The sequence below is a fragment of the Diorhabda carinulata genome, chromosome 2 (genome assembly GCF_026250575.1).
Source record: "Diorhabda carinulata isolate Delta chromosome 2, icDioCari1.1, whole genome shotgun sequence".
NCBI lineage: Eukaryota > Metazoa > Arthropoda > Insecta > Coleoptera > Chrysomelidae > Diorhabda > Diorhabda carinulata.
In genome coordinates this window covers 16,720,185-16,734,309 of record NC_079461.1, presented here as the reverse complement: position 1 = coordinate 16,734,309, position 14,125 = coordinate 16,720,185, and the positions used below count along the sequence as shown (strand labels likewise).

Below are 14,125 nucleotides of genomic sequence, written 5' to 3'. Positions count from 1 at the left end.
AAGATATAGAACTGACGTTATTAACCATACAACACATACAATTCTCAGGATTTAGCCCTGATTTGGCCCTTTATTGAATCCAAACTTGAAGAAAAAATGTATGTAACTGCAAATATAAAATCATCTCATACACAAATATCAAATATCGAATTTGGAACTCAATATTAGACAGCTTAACATTTTTATCAATGTCACTCTGCAATTAGATCTTAGCAGGTGTTTCAGTATCTTGCTCAAACATCTATAGAGGTCTATAGGATCATTAATTTCATCCTAAAACTAATCGCCGTTTTCTATCATAAAACTTTTTCTCTCTAGAGCTAAAAAATTCGATTTTTACATTTTCTATCATCAAAAAGCATAGCGAATCCTCCAATATTTATATTCTTGTGAAGTAATCAGTGGGTGACGTGGTTTTTTTCCTATTTATTCGTTCAACGAAAGACGATCCCATTAGAGGTTGCTATAGAAACTACGACGGAGCTTTTAGCTAACACGCAAGTTGATAATTACTGTGATATACATTCCGACGCGCCCTGTTGTCAGAAAGAATAAACAATAACACATAACCGAAGTAGGTACGCAAATATTATTTTAAATAATGGATCATCCGACAGGAAAATCAATTTAAAAATAATCTTGAATTGGGTCAATGAGATTCAACAAATTATATGGAAAGGGTTGCGGCATCACCAAATGATTATATTACATCACGAGCGTGGAAAATGACATTTAACACACGAGTGGGAATTCAATATTTTCCCCACGATCTCCACAACTATTTTTTAAATTTACATATTTTCAAAATAATAATTTATTCCATATTATCCACTCACTATAATTGTAATTTTGTTCAATTCAAGGGTTCAATTGTCAGCATCCATAATACTATAAATAGAAAAATGTAGTACATAAAACTACCACGATATACCTTGACACTTCACATTAAACCTAGGAAGTTTTCAAGTCATTCTACAAAATAGGGTCAAGTTAATGTTTTTCTAAATTATTTTTTATTCGATTTCCATTCGTTAATTAATAGACACTGTCTTTATTTCAACACTATACACTACACTAACTTATAATAATTACTTTCACCTAACTAATTTAAGGAATTGTCGGTTATCGTCGTTTGGTAAACTTTATACGTTAATGGTACGCAGGATCCAGCCCTGGTTTCCTTTTTGATCCTCCATTATAACTGGTGTACCTTCTCCATGGCTGTATCTTCCTGTATAGCTCCTATAGCTTTCGGATGGATGAAGGAATACTTCTTCATAGCCCACTCAATTAGATCTGTTACTAAAGTCCAATTGGAAACAATGAAGATTCATTAAGTCTCCGTTTTCTTCGATATCAGCTATTTACCTTGTGTGTAAACATTTTTGTACCTAATTTCATGATAAATGGTAAATGATGCGTGGGTTTTTTAGAAGAAAAAGAAGTTGCCTATTTCTAGTAAGCGAGTGGAATATCTACATTAGTATGATTGAATAATTATCATAATCAGTATTTAGTTCGTTCACAAATTTGAATGTTTCAGTAGGCGATATAAAATTAATAGTTATAGACGAATGAATTTCATTTTTATTTCATTCTATTGGAATAAATTTTTAATAAAACATAATAAAAGATAAGTCAATTTTTGTATGTAAAAAATATCGTTAGTCGACGATTTTGGGAGGTTTTCTCATATTATAACTATGCTGAAATCTCTGGAACCATTAGTGATATTCATACTGAATACACTACATCAACATTCACAACTACACTGTCTGACGCGCGTTTAGATTCCAAGTTATCGTCTTCAGAGACTGAAGGTACACCTTTTTTCCTTAGAAATCGCATATCTATACTATTTCTTTATTTAGCTTTTTCTATGTGAGTGTCCATGTCCCAGATCCATGTGTCAATATGAATATAACTAATTTTCCATATATTCATATTCCATACTTTTTGACTCAAAACTGTGTCTTAATTGCATTGAATAATCTTTCAGCTAATCCAGTCTTGTTTCAATTTTCCATCATGTATTTAAACCCGTTGTCCTATTCTATAGTTGATTCTTCTAATGCTATTTTCTGTGTCTTCTTTGTTCATTTTATCGTTTATTATCTGTGCACTGTCGATGTATAAGGGTGTGTGACAAAAAATATTTTCATACAGCTTTGCAACTGAAGTAGGCGTTAACTGATAATGATGATAATTCTTGAAATTAGGCAATTGTCGAATGTCCTAAGCATAAACATCTCTGTTAGAAGATCACTATGTAACAATGGGAGTAGCCAGAAAAACAATTTACGATATCTTTCGACATGTTGAGACGTGCATTTAGTTTGATAGAAAGTCAGAATCTGGCATAAAAACTGTCTTGGTCAGATATGATAACCGCTTATTATGGAAATGTCGTGAAAGCTTTGGCTCTCGAATATTCGGTTTATTGAGAAAACTAAAAAATATTAGTGAAATTTAAAACGAAAAGTATTTTCTGAAGGATGGGAAGGAACTACATATGAAAAATTAGAAAAGAAAATTTTGAGAAAATTTCGATGATCGTCAGAAATATAAATTTGTGTAGTTATAGCGTAAAGTGCAAATATTGAAATTAAAACAAACAGTTTGTATTTATTTCATATCCCCACACTCTTATATTTAAATTTAAGGAGGTATTTGTCTCTTGGGCTTATCCTGTATTAAATTTTTATTTGGTTCTTTGGACCACTATATCTTTATGGTTTTTAATTTCATTTCGAACATTTACTTTAGTTTAATTTTTAGTTTTGTTCTTCTCTTCTTAATGTAGTGAATATTTTTTAATTGAATAAATTATTTTAATTTTTGATACGTTAAATTTTGTTATTCGTTGTTCGTTATCGGCAGGTGACAATTAAAAACCATGAAAAGTTTTTTCAAGTTTCTACAAAAACCATTAATTTGAGATATATGAATTTATCAACGAAGTCCCCTTAATTTGAAGCGTAGAATCGAATGGTAAAGAGAAACATAAATGTTACCATTTGAAAAAATTGAGTTTTCGAAGTTTTTAGATAGCGAAACTCGACAACATTTTCTGAACACCCTATATAAATTTTTGTCAAGGTTTACAGATTTTCAAAGCTGTGAATGTTATTTGTCCAAATTATTTTAGCTGAAACGAGCATTTCGGAAAACCCATGCAAGGAAATTTTCAGAACACTAATGCCAGTACTTATAATATATATATAATTATATATTGCATATATATATATATATATATATATATATATATATATATAATTATATATTGCATATATATATATATATATGCATATCGATTCAGTTTGTTGTAAAGGACCCTGGATTTAGATTTGTTGTACCAACGTCTTTGAGAAAGAAATATAAATAATTTCGGTCTCTTCTCTTTCAAAATCAGTTTTTTTGATAATTTTTGGGAGATTGATAAAAAATTGAGGTTTCGACTTCGAAATACTAAGAAAAATTATTGGAAAAACTAATTTTAAAACAGACAAGACTCAAAATCAAGAGCATTTAGAAAGATTAATATATCAAAAAGTCTAAGAAGTGACAAATTAAATAAATTTATTCAAATTTCTTCAACTTCTTTTTTCTTAGACCTTTTGATACGTTTCTAAATGTTCTTAATTTAGGTCTCATCTGTTTTAAAATTAGTTTCTTCAATAATTTTTCTTTATATTTCGAAATCGAAACATAACAAATGTTCTAAGAAATAAGAAATCAAAGAAATTTATGTTTTTTAAATATCTTTCAACATGGACGTAAATTCGTTGAAGAATTTATTATTTTTCTACGTGAAGGAATCGGTTTTTATAACAAAAAACGCGGTCATCACAATAATAAATATCTATTATTGTCAGTAGTCCCATGAGGAATCGAAGAATTGAAGTGATAGGTACGAAAACTCACCTGGCCAGGTTTCGGTTGAGAGATTAAATAAGCGTGACACGTATGACGGTATGCGTTGTGGTATATTTTTCTTTGACCGACCATACTGTATACCCCCGTGGGGTTTTATAAAAAAAGCTGTTTGCACCAATACACCGTTTCGTAACTATGAAGATATTGAATGTTAAGGACTTACATCTTAATTTTCTACGAAAGCGGTGTTTTTGTGTGTTCAAAACAGTTTCACAAAAGTTGTTTTAAATTCAATGGTAAATTCGGTCAAAAACTGTTATAGGTACAGGTAAGTATGCGAAAACGTAAAAGCGTAATGGTTTCCACTAAATCGGTACACCTTAATTTACAGGGTTATGTTAGGTTAAATTTCTTTCATTATTTTCAAACTTTCAAAATTTTATTTAAAAATTTGTAGACACAAGCTTGTAAAAACTAAAAAACAAACATAAAAATAACTAAATAATTATACAAATACTGTTTTTTATTATTTTTTCTGTCATGTTCGGTGAAATTTTATCTTATTAACCTTCAAATGTAGTCTCCCATCGTGGTTTCAGTGAACTGGTCTTGGTAACGTCTCTTAAATTCCACTATGTCTTGATTTAAGCTCCCATTTGAAAAAATTGAGTTTTCGAAGTTTTTAGATAGCGAAACTCGACAACATTTTCTGAACACCCTATATAAATTTTTGTCAAGGTTTACAGATTTTCAAAGCTGTGAATGTTATTTGTCCAAATTATTTTAGCTGAAACGAGCATTTCGGAAAACCCATGCAAGGAAATTTTCAGAACACTAATGCCAGTACTTATAATATATATATAATTATATATTGCATATATATATATATATATATATATATATATATATATATATATAATTATATATTGCATATATATATATATATATATATATATATGCATATCGATTCAGTTTGTTGTAAAGGACCCTGGATTTAGATTTGTTGTACCAACGTCTTTGAGAAAGAAATATAAATAATTTCGGTCTCTTCTCTTTCAAAATCAGTTTTTTTGATAATTTTTGGGAGATTGATAAAAAATTGAGGTTTCGACTTCGAAATACTAAGAAAAATTATTGGAAAAACTAATTTTAAAACAGACAAGACTCAAAATCAAGAGCATTTAGAAAGATTAATATATCAAAAAGTCTAAGAAGTGACAAATTAAATAAATTTATTCAAATTTCTTCAACTTCTTTTTTCTTAGACCTTTTGATACGTTTCTAAATGTTCTTAATTTAGGTCTCATCTGTTTTAAAATTAGTTTGTTCAATAATTTTTCTTTATATTTCGAAATCGAAACATAACAAATGTTCTAAGAAATAAGAAATCAAAGAAATTTATGTTTTTTAAATATCTTTCAACATGGACGTAAATTCGTTGAAGAATTTATTATTTTTCTACGTGAAGGAATCGGTTTTTATAACAAAAAACGCGGTCATCACAATAATAAATATCTATTATTGTCAGTAGTCCCATGAGGAATCGAAGAATTGAAGTGAGAGGTACGAAAACTCACCTGGCCAGGTTTCGGTTGAGAGATTAAATAAGCGTGACACGTATGACGGTATGCGTTGTGGTATATTTTTCTTTGACCGACCATACTGTATACCCCCGTGGGGTTTTATAAAAAAAGCTGTTTGCACCAATACACCGTTTCGTAACTATGAAGATATTGAATGTTAAGGACTTACATCTTAATTTTCTACGAAAGCGGTGTTTTTGTGTGTTCAAAACAGTTTCACAAAAGTTGTTTTAAATTCAATGGTAAATTCGGTCAAAAACTGTTATAGGTACAGGTAAGTATGCGAAAACGTAAAAGCGTAATGGTTTCCACTAAATCGGTACACCTTAATTTACAGGGTTATGTTAGGTTAAATTTCTTTCATTATTTTCAAACTTTCAAAATTTTATTTAAAAATTTGTAGACACAAGCTTGTAAAAACTAAAAAACAAACATAAAAATAACTAAATAATTATACAAATACTGTTTTTTATTATTTTTTCTGTCATGTTCGGTGAAATTTTATCTTATTAACCTTCAAATGTAGTCTCCCATCGTGGTTTCAGTGAACTGGTCTTGGTAACGTCTCTTAAATTCCACTATGTCTTGATTTAAGCTCCCATATTATCTTCAAATGATATAAAAGTTCATGACATGTTAGTGATTAGCTCTTGGTACTTCTCAGCTCTATGGTTTCCAAGAAAACTATTGTCTTGAAAATGATCCAGGGTTTTTCTCTTTTTCGTTGAGTAGCTTTACAAAAATAGTTTAGTTTAACATTGATTTTTCTTCTTGCTCAGTACGTGCAGGATAATGTTTTTGTTGGTAGTGAGAGGCATCATTTTCACTATCCCATAGGCCAAAAAGAACAACTTAGACATAATATAGAGTCCAGATTAAAGTGCTGAGGAGCATAGTTAACTCCCTTTGGTACTATAGAAACAGAGATCTCCACGGGATATGGAATACCGATTCCTTCAAATAGACCTTTCACGTCATGGCAAAAACAGAGGCCATCTTCCTCACTGAAGAATTTTCATGACTTTTTTTTTTGACAAACATCAGATTTAATGAAATTCCAAGCGATCTCAATTAAGTCATTGAGATCTTGAAAATTGATGAGACGTGGTATTTTTGGTTCAGATTCAAAAACGAATTCATGAACTTCGTGATTACTTGAGCTATTTATTGCTTTTCCAACAATAGCAGAGCAGATTCAAGATTTTGTTGATGTTGATGGTAGGTAAGGATAAGTTGTATTTATTGAATTTTCACCTCTGAGTGGATTCACAATCCAAATATAACAATCAGTATAATGATCACAGGGTTCCCTCCAAATTCTCGGTACTACAAACTTTTTAGCTCTTTTCTCACTTGACGTAACGTAATGTAAACCTAGTTCATGTTATTATAAGATAGTAATTAGAATAAAAATGCGAAATTAACTTAACGTGAATATTGTATCTGATACATGTGAAGGATACAGTTTTTGTCTTGATTTTTGAATGGTAGATCAAAGTAAGCTTGATATGCCTCGCAAATATCTTAATTTGTCTTTTTTCTCTCTCTATAAGTTCAAGAAATTGGTGGTAAATATAACAAAACTAGTCTGCATTTCGTTTACAACTTCTTGTAATCATTTTGCACAGAGTGATACAGTGAAAAATGATATGAAAGACGTTTTTTCTCTATAATATTCAAACACCAACTGTCGTACACAACAAGCATTAAAAGAATAGCCCAATAGCGAGCGAAAATCGACTTTGATTGGGTGCGAAAATCAAATTTTCAAATCACTGTTAAGTTTTTAAAAAGCAAATATTTTTGAATAATAACCAAATTTCTCTTTATGTATATGCTTATTTATGCAGAATTTATTAATTATAACCCATGCGGGAAAGAAAAATTTCCTTACATTGACTAGTGTTGGAAAAGAAAGAAGTGATATACAGTGTGTCTACTTAAGTTGGAACCATATGGAAAACTTTCTTATTAGTAGTTTTATGAAAAAAACTTATTCTTGACAAAAAGTTCTACATAGTTTAAAAGTTGAAATGCAACCATCAGAATCAATTTTTTAAAGCAGCATAAGAGGTTTATCAAAAAATTTGATTTTGTACAAGACTAAAGTATCATTATTTTTTACAATTCAAAAAAATGTTATAAAATAAAGTTGTTTTGAATTAAAAGTTATATTAAAATATGAAATTATAACCATTTATTATGAAAATTCATGTGATTATTCACTAATCATTCCGTATTAATTATTTTTGCTGGTTATAATTTATCTCTCTTACCTGTTAAAAATATGATAACTCTTCTATTTATTGATATTGAACAATCTTTCAATTTACATACGTGTACATAATGATTATTTATTGTAGAAATTGAGAAACTCATACAAAGAATATTTAGCAAACCGAAACATAATTAAATTCTAATTCAATGTCTTACAGCTTCTTACAGTTCTTTTATCAAACTCTTGTATCATATTTGGAGTAATTTTTTGGCAAATAATCCTATTCAAATGGTCTACATCATCAAATGGTCCTCGCTGATAAACCTGCTGTTTTGAGTAAAAATCAAGGAGGGTCAAATGAGCAAACCTAGGAGGCCAAAACATATCTGAATACCTGTGAATCCCATTAAACATATTTTCAAGGAGTACTCTAAAGTTTTATGTACTATGGATGTAAACACCGTCTTGTTGGAACCAAATTGTCGTAAGTTCTTGTAACTTAAGGTCGTGCAAAAAACCATTTACTTGATTTTCTAATAATTGTTAGTATCGTGCGGCATTTAAAGAATGTCGAAAATAAAACGTGTAACTAATTTATTTTTGTACACACCACACCATATTTTAAAAGAATATTTGATCCTTCATTCGCAACCCGTTTTGGGCATTTATTCTTAAATTGATTTTCTATACGTTCACTAGCCATAAATTTATTTAAAGTTTTTGCCTATGCCTAAAGTTTCTAAACAGACACCTATTATTAAAAATATTTGCGGTCTCTCTAATATTTTGTAATTGTCTCCAACAATTAACACAAGTTCTATTTTTTCTTCACGATTTAGTGAATTTGCTTTCCGTAATAAATGACTGTAATTGCATATTTGAATATAACTTTTAATTCAAAACAACTTCACTTCATAACATTTTTCTGAATTGTAAAAAATAGACACAATTTTTTAACAAACCTCGTATACTGCTTTAAAAAACTGATATCTGATAGTTGCATTTTAGCTTTTGAACCATGTAGAACTTTTTATCAAGAATAACTTTTTTTCATAAAACCACTAATAAGAAATTTTTCCATATGGTTTCAACTCAATGTATAAAAGCGTTTATACACGTCCGTTTTTTTTCACCGGACAACGCATCGTATTTTTTGCAGTAATTGTGGGGTGTATGATTTATAACGGATGTGTATACATGCACTGGAACATATTATTCGCCGGACAGGTGTCCAGAAGATGTTCACACATCCATTATAAATAATACACCACCGCGATTCAGGTAAAAAACACGGTGTGTTTTCTGGTGAAAAAAACGTACGTGTACAAGTGCTCTAAGCCCTATTATCCCCAACGCTAACGAGTAACGAGCCAAAACATAACGGTGCAAATGGCGTGAAAATCCGCTAGCCGATGTTTCCTTCACATTCACACACTAGTTGCTGTTAAAACTTTATGGAGCTAGGTGGTCGAATTTAATACACCAGTACGATTAAATCGAAGTTATTCGTGGAGTTTGTGATTTGTGTGACATAATTTTCATCATCATCAGTGGATTATTTAGTTTGAATTAGTTTTCGTTAAACCTAAAAAGTAAGTACAATACTTTTGTATTGAATTTTCAAAAGTATAAATCGCAGTAGAAGTTTTGTAATATAATAATAAATATATTCTACAACTCTTTTTGTATACCATCTAAAAAATAAGAGCAGTACCTATTAGTGAAAAGTTGGGGGTTGAAAGTTTTATATATTCAAACATCTGTTAACATAAAATACATTTTAAAACAATGACAAAACTAAGTAACTAGCGAAATATTAAACGATGTATTATTTAAGTAAATTTTTGATATTTAAGCGTTTTTTTTGTTGAATTATATTTAACAAGGAATGAGGGCAATCTGCCCACGTAATTTGTGGTAATAATAGTTTTCGTTTGAAGCTTAGTTTCTACTATTTACGTTCATGACACATCGTTCTTTATAGAAAATTATTCACGTCACATCCTCTTCTCTATATTATTACTATTTCTAGAATAGAGAAAAATATAGGGCTGGGATAATAGTCGGGTCAAATTAGACCAAAAAATAAGAGTGAAGCTACATAAATTCCAACAAGCTGAAAATCAGTAAAATTGTTTAATATTCAATAAAAAATAAAATTTGAATGTTCTCCATCATTTCCGTGTATGGAAAAAATTTTATTCGAGGTCAAAAGGGAAAAAAATGAGTTTTTCTTGATTATCAGCAAAACGGTAAGTTTTATCATAAAAATACCTTTGACTGAAATTGTAGATCATAAAATTATTTATTTATTTTCCCTACGAGCCACCGTTTCTGAGATATAACGATTCAAAAAGTTGTAAAAGTTATAATGTTTTGAGATTTACTGTCAATATCGTCGAACTTTAGAAACACCTTGATAATTTGACAATTGATAATTTATTTGAAGAACTTTCCAGTAGTTAACAGAAATTTCTTACAAATACTCACAAGTTTCGGTTCATTTCAATGTTGTAAGAAAAGTTTACTGCTGAAAGTATATTAGTGAAACCATTAAATACGACAACTTTCACAACTTTTTGAATCATTATATTTCAGAAACAATAGCTTGTAGAAAAAAAGTGTTCCTACGTTTTTTGCAGATAGTTTTATGATCTACAATTTTTGTCTGAGGTATTTTTATCATAAAACTTACCGTTTCGCTGAAAATTGTGAAAAACTCATTTTTTACAAATAACTCAAAAACTTTGAATTTTACTAAAAAAACTGTAAGGTCAGTTACAACTTTTAAAAAAAATACAAGAAATATTTGCAAAAAATGTAAAAAAATCGATTCTTATGACATTTGACCCCTGACTCTAAAACGACCATCCAATTATAAGTGAATGTAAAATTACCTGCCTGTAAAGGCGTTTGGTTTAAACAGGGTACCAGACATAAACTGGAAAACGAAATTTCAGCGCAAAAACCATAAAGGAAAATACATTTTTTGCAAATAAAACAAAGTAAAAAAAACATTTCAATTCCAAAGTATCTTTATAAATAATAATCGTAGTCAGAATCTTTTGAACTGGAGTCAAATCTTCATGATAATCAGCTGCACAGTTTTTGCAGTTTTCCTTTATAACATAGCCCGTTCAAAAAGCAATTTTTACTATTGTCAACCCAACCGAAATTTACTACATTTTTCAAATTTTTCAAAAACAAGACAACTTTTTACAGGCCGTTTCGAAAAAAACACCCTATTTAACAAAATTATACAAGGTGTTAAGACAACCAAAGAATACGTTGAGTAAAAAAACACCGTATACCAAAACGAATCGATTGTTCTTGAATCCAAATTCGGATGAAAGAAGACATGGTTTTAGTACAAAATTTGTTCAAAAAGTACCAAATAAATGGATAGTTCGCGACGCGTAAAACGTTGAGATTGTTATCAAGAAGTTGAAAACAAAACAATCCAAAACTAACAAAAAGTTGTTCGAATTACTGGTTATTCTGTAACTAAGTCTGTCAAATAGTTCCTAATGGAAGCAACGAACATAATCGCAATATAGTCGACAGAACTTGTTAATATGTAATTTATTTTCTAGAAAGTAAAATGAAGTATCCACACTATGTTTCGAAACTTAGCAGTTATTTTACAAAAGAAAAAATTGCTTAAACAGAGAATCGATAAAACAATTGTTACCGATTCCAACGAATCGAATAAATCATTGAATTATAAGTCACGTATCTTTCAAGTGTGTCACCATCTAAATTTTAAATGATGATTTTGTGGTACTGCTTGTTCATTTTAAACACCAGATATTCAACCACAAAAAATATAATTCTTCATGGAAGCGGCACGGTACTTTAAAATTTATATCGGATTCTTTCATTCATTCTAAAAAAGGTTTTTTTAAAAACATCTTCGAAAACTTTTCGAATGCTAGATTCTACGCTATATATTTCCAAAATATGAAGAATTTAGTGTTTATATCTAAAACGGAGATCCAAAGTCTTATTGCCCGATTTGGGTTCTGGGGTAGTTTTTATGGAGGTGAAACACTGAAAGAAATTAAAACACTCTATAAAAATCATAGAGAGTTTATAGATAAATTGAAAACAAGTAAAATATTCATCCAAGTAAAATTGAAGAAGAGAACTACGTTCTAGTGAAAATTTGCAGTTCTAAAAACGAATACATTTACCTTGGAAAAGCATTAAGTAAAGTAAACGAAGAAGTAGAAATGGTTTCCTTGAATTTTGGTGATGATACCGAAAAAACATTCAAATTGATCGAAAACGATGTATCTTATGAACAATGGATTTTTAAAATTCGGCGATTTCGCGCAGCGCCTTTAATCTGTTTTTATAAATAAGGGACGCGGCTTTGCTGAACTTTTCATTATAGAAAACTGTTAATTTACAGTAATACTACTAAACAATTTCTAGGAAAGTCTATATATATATATATATACACTATATATAGTGTATATATATACACTATATATAGTGTGTGTAAATAAAGCAATTATAGGTATCAAAATTTGGACTGATTAAATGGAAAATAATTTAAATCATAATCTACAACAAATTGCAATTTTAATCACGTAAAGTAAACATAATTTTATGTAGAAAACTAAGTGTTTTTTTTTTCATTTATTTCACTCACATACTAATATTCCTGCAAATGTATGCAGACTTTATATATGGAGATGTAATTAATACCGAAGTTAAAATATTGTGTCACAAACACTGTGCCGATGTTTACATTTAGGTCATGCATGTTAACGATATTAAACAGTTTCTTGTTTTTTTTTCTTTGTATGAATCAAGTTTATTGATTATTACAGCCCGAAACTGAGATAACCAACTATGCGAGAAAATGTGATAAATATAAACAATGGATGACCTTTTACGATAAGAAATATTGCAGAAGGTTGTGATGTTATATTTATTTTTGAGATCATATAAATAAACTATCGAATTACTTTTAGAATATCTTCTTCAAATATATAGAGACATTGTTGAGGGATTCTAGTCCAGTTCTCAGAGTGTTTTATTGATACAGTGAAAGTTAACATCAAAATTTCCTTGTAATTTTTCCCTAAGAGCTGTCATTTCTTTGTAAAATGCGCTCAAATTTCGGGGACGCACTAAAAAGTTTTCGCGCCTGAGCCTGAGGGAAATTACGTCTACGGCTGAAGAAGAAACTGCTGTATCTCCTCGAAAACTCAACATTTCGGGACGAAAGAAAATGCATTTTTCTCGTTAGAGTCTCTACTTTAAAACAGCATATGCAAAAAAATTCAGACTTGTGAAATTTTCTTGGAAAACAACACGAACGAAATTGTTTTTTGCTGGTTGCCTGTATGAACTTAAAACACATGTGTCTACCATACTCAGCAGCGAACCCTTGCTTGAGATGATTACCTTTAAAATGAGACCAATTGTACCTTTGAACTCACTCTGTGATATGAAAAAACTTACTTTCACTAATGTTAGATTTTTTCATAGTTGACAAGTTTGGTTACTATTTTATAAGTTGTTGAATACCAGACATTTTCGCAAAATATTTAGAAAAATAAAGCTTACATTTTGTAGCTGAGTTTTCTAGCTTCAATTTCCTCCCTAAATAAGTTCGTAAAATTTTCGGTTTCCCATCAAAAATTTAAAAACTCGCCAAGAGCTCCAAAACGATTTTTTTTTCTTAAATCTTTTTGCGATTTTCGAGGGATTGGTTTTAACGCATCACCCTCTATATAGATATCTTTCTACTAAGAAAGTTTCTTCAATACATTAGCCGAAGATTCTACGGGTGCAGAGGGCGCTGTCGGAGCAAAACAGACACACGGCGAAAGACATCTTATTAGTGCACGAGTAAAGTTTATTATTTCATTATTGTGAAATTGTGAAAAAATTAGTGAAAATGTTTTGATCGGGATTTTCTTCGATTAATATGAGAATAAAGGAGACTTTCTTGACGAGTCTGATTTAATCTAATCTCAGAGAAGCTCTTGAAGCGTTTCGAAGGTTTGACAATACAAGAGAGTGTTTATATGAAAATGGAGTGGATGCAGTTCTTGCTTTATATAATGCGCCTCGTAATATCTCTGACCTCGATTTGTATAGATATACGTATTTTTTAAAAACTGTTGTTAAGAGAAATGTGTTCAATCTAGGGTCTCTTCCTCCAACCTCAGATGCAGTCAAATTGCATTGCTTAAGAGTGTATTTCATGGTTCAAGCATTGCTCTCAAATATCAGCTTAGATCCAGTAAAGTGGGGATGGGAGTTTCGAGACATTTTGTCACCCTTTTTTGTAACTGCCAAAAAGGTTGTAGTAAATTGTGTATTTGCTAGAAGGCCTATATGTAGACGCCTGTGTGGGTCTTGTTTACAAAATTCATACCCGAATCTGATTCCTGCTGACTTGGGGGAAGAAGAATTTTTTTACGGAAAG

The 14,125-nt window shown here is 30.1% G+C and overlaps 1 protein-coding gene across 1 annotated transcript in view; it reads left to right on the top strand.

Moving 5' to 3' along the window:
• Positions 1 to 8,891: 8,891 nt before the first annotated feature.
• Positions 8,892 to 14,125, top strand: part of LOC130904080 (uncharacterized) — a 40,430-nt gene continuing 35,196 nt past the window's right edge. The window contains exon 1 of the mRNA XM_057816633.1: positions 8,892 to 9,269. The gene's annotated coding sequence lies outside the window, so the exon portion shown is untranslated. The remainder of the gene's footprint in view (positions 9,270 to 14,125) is intronic.